Genomic DNA, 12,102 nt, shown 5'->3' with positions numbered 1-12,102 from the left:
AACGGACTAGCTATTCTAGGGACTTTATTAAACAAACATAATAAAGAAAAAGCCTTTCAATTATTAATAAATAATTCGATACAAGTACCAAAACCATTGGCCTCTAGGGCTTACACCAACACATAGTTCATAATATTATGTCTCCAACATGCATTAACACCAAAAGTCTATTGCTCGGCCTCAAATAGTTGTGACTTCTACATAAGTCCAATTATGATTTCTTAACATAGCACTAAATTTGTGACACAAAAGGCATAAGCATTCTAGTTAGTGAGATTGTAAGTCTCCCCTCTTTCATGGTATTGTGTGGAAACTTGGCCTTCTTTCCTTCCTTTGGAAGATGTTTTGGTTCAAGGTTTCATGCTTGTGATAAGTGGCTTGAGTGTTCTCCAAAGAATATCTTGAAAGCAAAAGCAAAACAAAACTAACTTCTAACTTACTAACCATTAACTTTTAATTTCAAGCTTTTACTTTAATGCAATTTACTTTTAGCACTTTATTTCATTTGCCATTGTACATATCATTCTAATTGTTTATGTTAATGTAATTTTCACTTTGTCCATTTGGACCATATTGTGTGATATCTTTTGTTGGTGTTATTTTATTTGTTTGTGTGGTCTTTGACGATTAATGTACATAATAAAAACAAAAACCCTAAAAAACTGTTGAGTGGACTGTTGGTTTGATCTTGAGCAAATAGACTTAGAATCTAGGCAACCTCCCTAAGATAATGGACTTGGCCAATGCCAACTTTTTGAAGAACCAAGTGCTTGCAATTTGAAATTCATCTGATACATCATTCAAGATCTCTCTAAGATTCATCTGCAACATGATCATTGTGAAGCTGTTATTTTGAAACTGTGACTTGTGGAATACATCTGTTGCATGGGCTATTTTTGAAGAAGATCATGAAGTGGATAAGCTTGGATGAAGCCTTCTTTATTTGATGCCTTGCTCTTCAAGATAATATAATTGTGCATTTGTGTGTTGCTTGATTCTAAAAGTCCAAGGGAATTCTGGGTTTCTATTGACATACTTGTCTATTGGATTGTGTAGCGGGGTATTCGTTACGATTAGAGATATTGACTAAATCCAAGGTAAACCATACATGTCGAGTCGCCACCGCACTTCTATTTATCCAAAGAAATGGTTAGAAAGCGAACAAAAACCTAAAAGTTTTATCGAATAAAAGACTAGTAAAAATGTCAAGATCGGGGTAAGGGGGTTGGTTATGCAATGGGAAGGTTTTAAGCACCCAAAGCATCCTAGGTAATCCTAGGGATACCTTTTCATACTTGTTGTAAGGTTGGTATTTTGTGAAAAATTTGTTTGTGCAAACATGATTGAAGAGATGAGAAGAGAATATACAAGTTATTTACATTTTTTGTTTGAATGGATAAACCCATTGCCTACGTACCATCTTTAAAAAGATTATGATCAAAACCTCGTAGTTCGGGGTAAAAATCTCAAAATGAGTTGGTGAATTGATTGGTCCAAAAGCCTTAAGGTCTTTTGTTATCCAAGGGAGAAAACTCAACCTAAAATCACAAATCCACCATGTGAGGATATCTTCAACATGCTAGTGAGGGGTTAACCCTATAATAAGTATGGAAGACTCATTGTCCATCACTAAAGATATAGGTGAGTATTACATCTACCTCAAGGATAACTCAAACCTAATAGCTAAAGGTTATGAAAGAGTTTTGATTAAGAGAGTGGCCATTGAAACCACAAAAAAGTATTTGAATGAGTTATATTTACCAATGAAAAGTATTTACAAAGTATGGTCAAAGTTGACTTAAAGATTCAATTCAAAATAAGTGTTATGAAAAGAAAGTTTGAAAATCAAAAACATAAGGCTTAGGTTTCTAATGTTTGAAAAGAAGTGTTAAATATTTGCACAAAAGTTTTGGCTTGGGTTAGAGTGGAGGGAAGAAGAAGAATGGCTAAAGTCCTAATCATACAAGTGGTGAAGGATAAGAAATAAGACCACAAATGGAGTTCCTCTCTTGAGATCATATTGATGATCCAAGTAGCTCCCATCCTTTGGAATATGCAAGCAAAATAAATGAGCTCAAGCAATCAACATAATCAAACAAGCTCTTAGAAGATCCCCAATGTCTCTTGTATCTTTCACTTTGGATGAACATGGCAATGGTTCTTCAATTTGGCTCACATAGGATCCCCTTGCACAAAAACACACACATCAAAGAGTTTTATGAAGCAAATCAAAAATGGACAAGAGTGAGTTTAGAGGTTTGGTCCTTCTAATCCATCTTCGACATTAAGGTCCTTCTACTCCAATTTGCATAGGGAAAGTCCTAGAAACTAAGTCCATTTGTCCATTTTTTGCATTTTTGGTCCACAACAATCAAAACAAAACACAAGCACAATAATAATATAAACACAATTATGTGCTCAAGTGAGCAAAAGGTAAATTGCATTAACATAAACATGTGCTCAAATGAGCAAAGAGCAAAAGCAAATGAATAATATGTACAAGAATAGTAAATTGCATAAATGTAAAGTGCAAGAATTAAATGTTAATGGTTAATGGTTAGTGTTAATAGTTAGTGTGCCATAAGGCAAATTTAGCGCTATGTTAAGCAATCGTGATTGAACTTATGTAGAAGTCACAACTATCTGAGGCCGGTCAATAATAATGTAAGCAACAACACAAGTTAGAAGTCTTGATTAGTGAATCAAACTCCAAGAACTTGCCTCCTAGTGAATCCTTCTGTGATAATGATTATGTGTATAATTACCCTTTTGTCCTTATGTCTATATTGAACACAAGGCATAGACCGTGTCATCCTTGTCCAGTTCAATATTGGGCCCATAGACATTTATCCTGTTACGCAGGATGGGCAAATTCCATCTAGGTCACTCATGTCCCTCAGCATGCTTCGTGGAGTACCCATCAACTGTCTTTATGGTTATCCAGTTACGGACAATGTTGGATCAGCAATAAAGCACTGGACTCTACATCTAGGGTCTATAGTGGTTTCAGATCGAAGAGTGGTATACACCATTATCACCATGAGAATAACTTATGACACTTTGCATAACATTCTATGTAGTATTCTCATAGCGGGTCAATCCAGTATAAATATTACTCTTAATATTCATACCTATGTTTAAGACTTGATAACTCTTTATCCATGATCCATGAGATGTGATCATCAGTCTATAAACATAGTAGTCTTAATGCTTTAATGTTATCCCACTTCACAATAAAGCTCGACTACTGATACTTTAAGAATAATGTCCTTATGTTTAATGTGATCTCATGATTAAGTCATACTTGATACATTAAACGGACTAGCTATTCTAGGGACTTTATTAAACAAACATAATAAAGAAAAAGCCTTTCAATTATTAATAAATAATTCGATACAAGTACCAAAACCATTGGCCTCTAGGGCTTACACCAACACATAGTTCATAATACTATGTCTCCAACATGCATTAACACCAAAAGTCTATTGCTCGGCCTCAAATAGTTGTGACTTCTACATAAGTCCAATTACGATTGCTTAACATAGCACTAAATTTGTGACACAAAAGGCATAAGCATTCTAGTTAGTGAGATTGTAAGTCTCCCCTCTTTCGTGGTATTGTGTGGAAACTTGGCCTTCTTTCCTTCCTTTGGAAGATGTTTTGGTTCAAGGTTTCATGCTTGTGATAAGTGGGTTGAGTGTTCTCCAAAGAATATCTTGAAAGCAAAAGCAAAACAAAACTAACTTCTAACTTACTAACCATTAACTTTTAATTTCAAGCTTTTACTTTAATGCAATTTACTTTTAGCACTTTATTTCATTTGCCATTGTACATATCATTCTAATTGTTTATGTTAATGTAATTTTCACTTTGTCCATTTGGACCATATTGTGTGATATATTTTGTTGGTGTTATTTTATTTGTTTGTGTGGTCTTTGACGATTAATGTACATAATAAAAACAAAAACCCTAAAAAACTGTTGAGTGGACTGTTGGTTTGATCTTGAGCAAATGGACTTAGAATCTAGGCAACCTCCCTAAGATAATGGACTTGGCCAATTCCAACTTTTTGAAGAACCAAGTGCTTGCAATTTGAAATTCATCTGATACATCATTCAAGATCTCTCTAAGATTCATCTGCAACATGATCATTGTGAAGCTGTTATTTTGAAACTGTGACTTGTGGAATACATCTGTTGCATGGGCTATTTTTGAAGAAGATCATGAAGTGGATAAGCTTGGATGAAGCCTTCTTTATTTGATGCCTTGCTCTTCAAGATAATATAATTGTGCATTTGTGTGTTTCTTGATTCTAAAAGTCCAAGGGAATTCTGGGTTTCTATTGACATACTTGTCTATTGGATTGTGTAGCGGGGTATTCGTTACGATTAGAGATATTGACTAAATCCAAGGTAAACCATACATGTCGAGTCGCCACCGCACTTCTATTTATCCAAAGGAATGGTTAGAAAGCGAACAAAAACCTAAAAGTTTTATCGAATAAAAGACTAGTAAAAATGTCAGAGATCGGGGTAAGGGGGTTGGTTATGCAATGGGAAGGTTTTAAGCACCCAAAACATCCTAGGTAATCCTAGGGATCCGTTTTCATACTTGTTGTAAGGTTGGTATTTTGTGAAAAATTTGTTTGTGCAAACATGATTGAAGAGATGAGAAGAGAATATACAAGTTATTTACATTTTGTGTTTGAATGGATAAACCCATTGCCTACGTACCATCTTTAAAAAGATTAGGATCAAAACCTCGTAGTTCGGGGTAAAAATCTCAAAATGAGTTGGTGAATTGATTGGTCCAAAAGCCTTAAGGTCTTTTGTTATCCAAGGGATAAAACTCAACCTAAAATCACAAATCCACCATGTGAGGATATCTTGAACATGCTAGTGAGAGGTTAACCCTATAATAAGCATGGAAGACTCATTGTCCATCACTAAAGATATAGGTGAGTATTACATCTACCTCAAGGATAACTCAAACCTAATAGCTAAAGGTTATGAAAAAGTTTTGATTAAGAGAGTGGCCATTGAAACCACAATAAAGTATTTGAATGAGTTGTATTTACCAATGAAAAGTATTTACAAAGTATGGTCAAACTTGACTCAAAGATTCAATTCAAAATAAGTGTTATGAAAAGAAAGTTTGAAAATAAAAAACATAAGGCTTAGGTTTCTAATGTTTGAAAAGAAGTGTTAAATGTTTGCACAAAAGTTTTGGCTTGGGTTAGAGTGGAGGGAAGAAGAAGAATGGCTAAAGTCCTAATCATACAAGAGGTGAAGGATAAGAAACAAGACCACAAATGGAGTTCCTCTCTTGAGATCATATTGATGATCCAAGTAGCTCCCATCCTTTGGAATATGCAAGCAAAATAAATGAGCTCAAGCAATCAACATAATCAAACAAGCTCTTAGAAGATCCCCAATGTCTCTTGTATCTTTCACTTTGGATGAACATGGCAATGGTTCTTCAATTTGGCTCACATAGGATCCCCTAGCACAAAAACACACACATCAAAGAGTTTTATGAAGCAAATCAAAAATGGATAAGAGTGAGTTTAGAGGTTTGGTCCTTCTAATCCATCTTCGACATTAAGGTCCTTCTACTCCAATTTGCATAGGGAAAGTCCTAGAAACTAAGTCCATTTGTCCATTTTTTGCATTTTTGGTCCACAACAATCAAAACAAAACACAAGCACAATAATAATATATACACAATTATGTGCTCAAGTGAGCAAAAGGTAAATTGCATTAACATAAACATGTGCTCAAATGAGCAAAGAGCAAAAGCAAATGAGTAATATGTACAAGAATAGTAAATTGCATAAATGTAAAGTGCAAGAATTAAATGTTAATGGTTAATGGTTAATGGTTAGTGTTAATAGTTAGTGTGCCATAAGGCAAATTTAGCGCTATGTTAAGCAATCGTAATTGGACTTATGTATAAGTCACAACTATCTGAGGCCGGTCAATAATAATGTAAGCAACAACACAAGTTTGAAGTCTTGATTAGTGAATCAAACTCCAATAACTTGCTTCCTAGTGAATCCTTCTATGATAATGATTATGTGTATAATTATCCTTTTGCCCTTATGTCTATATTGAACACAAGGCATAGACCGTGTCATCCTTGTCCAGTTCAATATTGGGCCCATAGACATTTATCCTGTTACGCAGGATGGGCAAATTCCGTCTAGGTCACTCATGTCCCTCAGCATGCTTCGTGGAGTACCCATCAACTGTGTTTATGGTTATCCAGTTACGGACAACGTTGGATCAGCAATAAAGCACTCGACTCTACATCTAGGGTCCATAGTGGTTTCAGATCGAAGAGTGGTATACACCATTATCACCATGAGAATAACTTATGACACTTTGCATAACATTCTATGTAGTATTCTCATAGCGGGTCAATCCAGTATAAATTTTACTCTTAATATTCATACCTATGTTTAAGGCTTGATAACTCTTTATCCATGATCCATGAGATGTGATCATCAGTCTATAAACATAGTAGTCTTAATGCTTTAATGTTATCCCACTTCACAATAAAGCTCGACCACGGATACTTTAAGAATAGTGTCCTTATGTTTAATGTGATCTCATGATTAAGTCATACTTGATACATTAAACGGACTAGCTATTCTAGGGACTTTATTAAACAAACATAATAAAGAAAAAGCCTTTCAATTATTAATAAATAATTCGATACAAGTACCAAAACCATTGGCCTCTAGGGCTTACACCAACACATAGTTCATAATACTATATCTCCAACATGCATTAACACCAAAAGTCTATTGCTCGGCCTCAAATAGTTGTGACTTCTACATAAGTCCAATTACGATTGCGTAACATATCACTAAATTTGTGACACAAAAGGCATAAGCATTCTAGTTAGTGAGATTGTAAGTCTCCCCTCTTTCATGGTATTGTGTGGAAACTTGGCCTTCTTTCCTTCCTTTGGAAGATGTTTTGGTTCAAGGTTTCATGCTTGTGATAAGTGGGTTGAGTGTTCTCCAAAGAATATCTTGAAAGCAAAAGCAAAACAAAACTAACTTCTAACTTACTAACCATTAACTTTTAATTTCAAGCTTTTACTTTAATGCAATTTACTTTTAGCACTTTATTTCATTAGCCATTGTACATATCATTCTAATTGTTTATGTTAATGTAATTTTCACTTTGTCCATTTGGACCATATTGTGTGATATATTTTGTTGGTGTTATTTTATTTGTTTGTGTGGTCTTTGACGATTAATGTACATAATAAAAACAAAAACCCTAAAAAACTGTTGAGTGGACTGTTGGTTTGATCTTGAGCAAATGGACTTAGAATCTAGGCAACCTCCCTAAGATAATGGACTTGGCCAATGCCAACTTTTTGAAGAACCAAGTGCTTGCAATTTGAAATTCATCTGATACATCATTCAAGATCTCTCTAAGATTCATCTGCAACATGATCATTGTGAAGCTGTTATTTTGAAACTGTGACTTGTGGAATACATCTGTTGCATGGGCTATTTTTGAAGAAGATCATGAAGTGGATAAGCTTGGATGAATCCATCTTTATTTGATGCCTTACTCTTCAAGATAATATAATTGTGCATTTGTGTGTTGCTTGATTCTAAAAGTCCAAGGGAATTCTGGGTTTCTATTGACATACTTGTCTATTGGATTGTGTAGCGGGGTATTCGTTACGATTAGAGATATTGACTAAATCCAAGGTAAACCATACATGTCGAGTCGCCACCGCACTTCTATTTATCCAAAGGAATGGTTAGAAAGCGAACAAAAACCTAAAAGTTTTATCGAATAAAAGACTAGTAAAAATGTCAGAGATCGGGGTAAGGGGGTTGGTTATGCAATGGGAAGGTTTTAAGCACCCAAAACATCCTAGGTAAATCCTAGGGATCCCTTTTCATACTTGTTGTAAGGTTGGTATTTTGTGAAAAATTTGTTTGTGCAAACATGATTGAAGAGATGAGAAGAGAATATACAAGTTATTTACATTTTGTGTTTGAATGGATAAACCCATTGCCTACGTACCATCTTTAAAAAGATTAGGATCAAAACCTCGTAGTTCGGGGTAAAAATCTCAAAATGAGTTGGTGAATTGATTGGTCCAAAAGCCTTAAGGTCTTTTGTTATCCAAGGGAGAAAACTCAACCTAAAATCACAAATCCACCATGTGAGGATATCTTCAACATGCTAGTGAGGGGTTAACCCTATAATAAGTATGGAAGACTCATTGTCCATCACTAAAGATATAGGTGAGTATTACATCTACCTCAAGGATAACTCAAACCTAATAGCTAAAGGTTATGAAAGTGTTTTGATTAAGAGAGTGGCCATTGAAACCACAAAAAAGTATTTGAATGAGTTGTATTTACCAATGAAAAGTATTTACAAAGTATGGTCAAAGTTGACTTAAAGATTCAATTCAAAATAAGTGTTATGAAAAGAAAGTTTGAAAATCAAAAACATAAGGCTTAGGTTTCTAATGTTTGAAAAGAAGTGTTAAATATTTGCACAAAAGTTTTGGCTTGGGTTAGAGTGGAGGGAAGAAGAAGAATGGCTAAAGTCCTAATCATACAAGAGGTGAAGGATAAGAAATAAGACCACAAATGGAGTTCCTCTCTTGAGATCATATTGATGATCCAAGTAGCTCCCATCCTTTGGAATATGCAAGCAAAATAAATGAGCTCAAGCAATCAACATAATCAAACAAGCTCTTAGAAGATCCCCAATGTCTCTTGTATCTTTCACTTTGGATGAACATGGCAATGGTTCTTCAATTTGGCTCACATAGGATCCCCTAGCACAAAAACATACACATCAAAGAGTTTTATGAAGCAAATCAAAAATGGACAAGAGTGAGTTTAGAGGTTTGGTCCTTCTAATCCATCTTCAACATTAAGGTCCTTCTACTCCAATTTGCATAGGGAAAGTCCTAGAAACTAAGTCCATTTGTCCATTTTTTGCATTTTTGGTCCACAACACTCAAAACAAAACACAAGCACAATAATAATATATACACAATTATGTGCTCAAGTGAGCAAAAGGAAAATTGCATTAACATAAACATGTGCTCAAATGAGCAAGGAGCAAAAGCAAATGAATAATATGTACAAGAATAGTAAATTGCATAAATGTAAAGTGCAAGAATAAATGTTAATGGTTAATGGTTAGTGTTAATAGTTAGTGTGCCATAAGGCAAATTTAGCGTTATGTTAAGCAATCGTAATTGGACTTATGTAGAAGTCACAACTATCTGAGGCCGGTCAATAATAATGTAAGCAACAACACAAGTTAGAAGTCTTGATTAGTGAATCAAACTCCAATAACTTGCCATGCCAAAAAGAAGATAAGAAATGATCTTGTATTGATTTAGGTTCTTTGCATGATTTTGGAAGCAACCTATCCTTAATGCAAAGCCATTCACTTAATCCATGATCAAGATTAATTAGATTTGAATCAAGGAAGATTAAACCTCCATGTATCAATGCTAACCACCAATCTTTAACTCATTGATCAAAAAGAGAAAAGAAGAAGAAGAAGAAGAAGAAGAAGAAGATGAAGAATTAAAGTGCATTAATGGAAATGGTATGAGATAATCAACAAGCATTGACCAAAGATAGAGAAGATCAAGGTCAAACAATAGAAAACAGAAACAAAAAATGAAAATTAGAAGTCAAGAAACAAATAAAATATTTTTGGCATTTTTTAATATTAAAATAAAAATTGAATTAAAATAATAATGAAAGGTCAAACTTCAAATTCACTTCAAATCAACTTTGAAAAGTCCAAGTAAATTATCCCAAGCTCAACAAGGTCAAACAAAGTTTGACAAAAATTTTTAGTTATTTTTAAAAGTCAGAAACTATTTTAAATCAATTAAAAATGCATAAAAATAACCTAATTGAATTAAAATCTCAAATCAATTAATAAATTGATGAGAATATTTTTCATAGATCTATCATCATTCAAAGAGGTTAGAAAAATATTTTTGTATTTTTTGAATATCAAAAACTATTTTAAATGAATTAAAAATAACCAGAAAAGAGAAAATTACTAAAAAATATCAAATGACAAAATAAAAAATATTAAAAATCATTTTTAGAAAGTAGAAATTAAGAGAAGAATGAAATTGGTCCCATAATTTTTTGACCAATAATGAGAGAGATATGAATTTTTTAAAATGAAATGGAATTAAAATAATAAAATGAAAATAAAAATAGAAAATAGAAATTGGAAAAAGCGTGAGCCGTCTGATGATGATTCATTAATTGACGTGGATCATCACATGGCTGAGAAGCGCGTGTTCACCATACACGCTGGTCAAACGTGACACACCAAGCCATTAAATAAGTCATAACAATGGACGTGTATGATTGAATCTGGAAATAGAGATGGACGCTCCAGATCAAATCTGGGAACCAGACGGTGGCCAGCGCCACCGTCTTCTCCGGCCAAGCTCCGACCAAGTCCAAAGTTGCAGAAATAAAAATGGTAACCAAATGGCACGATCCAGGCATCAATCGAGAGCTGGGGTGATGTACATCACCCCTGTACCACTCAAATCCATTCTAGATCTCTATATTGAGAGAAATCAGAAGTGGAAAATTTGTGGTGTTCATATGAATTTCATGATTTTTGAAAATTGAAAGCACAACAATGTTGCCTCTATGTAGAGGACTTCAGATCACACAACAACAATGAAAATCAAACACTATGCAAGTTGATTCGAAGCAAATAACAGTTGAAGTAAACCTTTGATTTGCAAAGCTTTGAGTCACAATCCTTGGATGCTAATGCTTACAGTTGATACTATAGATCAAGGAGAGAAGGTTTAGAAAATTTGAGATCTGGAAATTGATGAATGAAATCAAAATTCAGATCTGAAAAATTTGAAGAAAAAAAGAATTAGTTCCTTTAGTGATGGCTGAGTTTTCAGTTTAGCAGCAATTGGGGCGCCTTAAGGTTGAAGAAATGAAGAGCATAGGCATGGTATTTATAGGAGAAAGCACATGATATGCATGAACAAAAGTTTGCATGAATGGAAAGGGCCTCCATGCATGGGCCTGTACAGGCGCATGGAGGGCCCAATTCCAACTGGAAATGAAGGTTGATGCATGATGAAAGCAAAATGGACGTGCATATTTAGTGGTAGCAACTCATGCAAGGCAATTTAAATGATTTTCAAGAAATGCACTATAATATTCAAGTCTTCGAAAATGCCATGTTAAAAATAGGAACACCACCTCATGAGTAATGGTTGGAAAGCTTATTGCATAAGGATCATTTGTTATGTTGATCAAAACTCCATTTGGGCCTTGGAAATTGATGAAAATTGGACATGAAGTGTAGGGTACAAAACATGCATATGTGAGGTTTTCAAAATTGGCGAAAGTTCAAGCCCTTCTGTCTCATTGATACAAGCTCCAAATGACAAAATCTTCAACATCAAAGTTATAGATATTTCCAAGAAAATCAATTTGGAATCAAATTTTTCATCATTTGGATTTTTTATGAAGAAGTTATGGGCACTTGAAGTTGGACTTCTTCACATTTCAATGCATTTGGTCCAAAGTGACCTATAATGTTTTGCATTATCACATGTATTTATTTCGAGATTTTGAAATTTTTCTAAACATAACATTTGAATTAGACATCTTAAGCTTTCCAATGCATTTTATCTCACCTCAAAAATATGAAAAATGAAGGAGTTATGTCCTTGGGAAGTTGACCCAAAATTAGGGTTTCAGTCAAAATGACCTATAATGTCTTAGAATGGACGATGACCTCCCAAGCTTCAAATTAATTTTTTATGAACATGAAAGTTGTTCATATAGTCCTTAAGAATTGTTTTTCTCTTGGGGTCATCTCCATTTTCCAAACATATAAAAAGTTAGGTCTCAGTGTATTTCAAAATAGTCAGATGAATTGACTGATCAACTTCTCAAGTCCAAACCTCATATCTTGATGAATTGATGATTGAGGACACTCAAATAAGTTCAAATATGCATGAAATTATGAATTAAGTAACTTACCTTGATTTTATTTGACCATGGTTTGAGGTTGCTTCATGAGC

Source organism: Lathyrus oleraceus, chromosome 5, assembly GCF_024323335.1.
Source record: "Lathyrus oleraceus cultivar Zhongwan6 chromosome 5, CAAS_Psat_ZW6_1.0, whole genome shotgun sequence".
NCBI classification, from domain to species: domain Eukaryota; kingdom Viridiplantae; phylum Streptophyta; class Magnoliopsida; order Fabales; family Fabaceae; genus Lathyrus; species Lathyrus oleraceus.
This window is presented reverse-complemented; position numbering follows the sequence as displayed.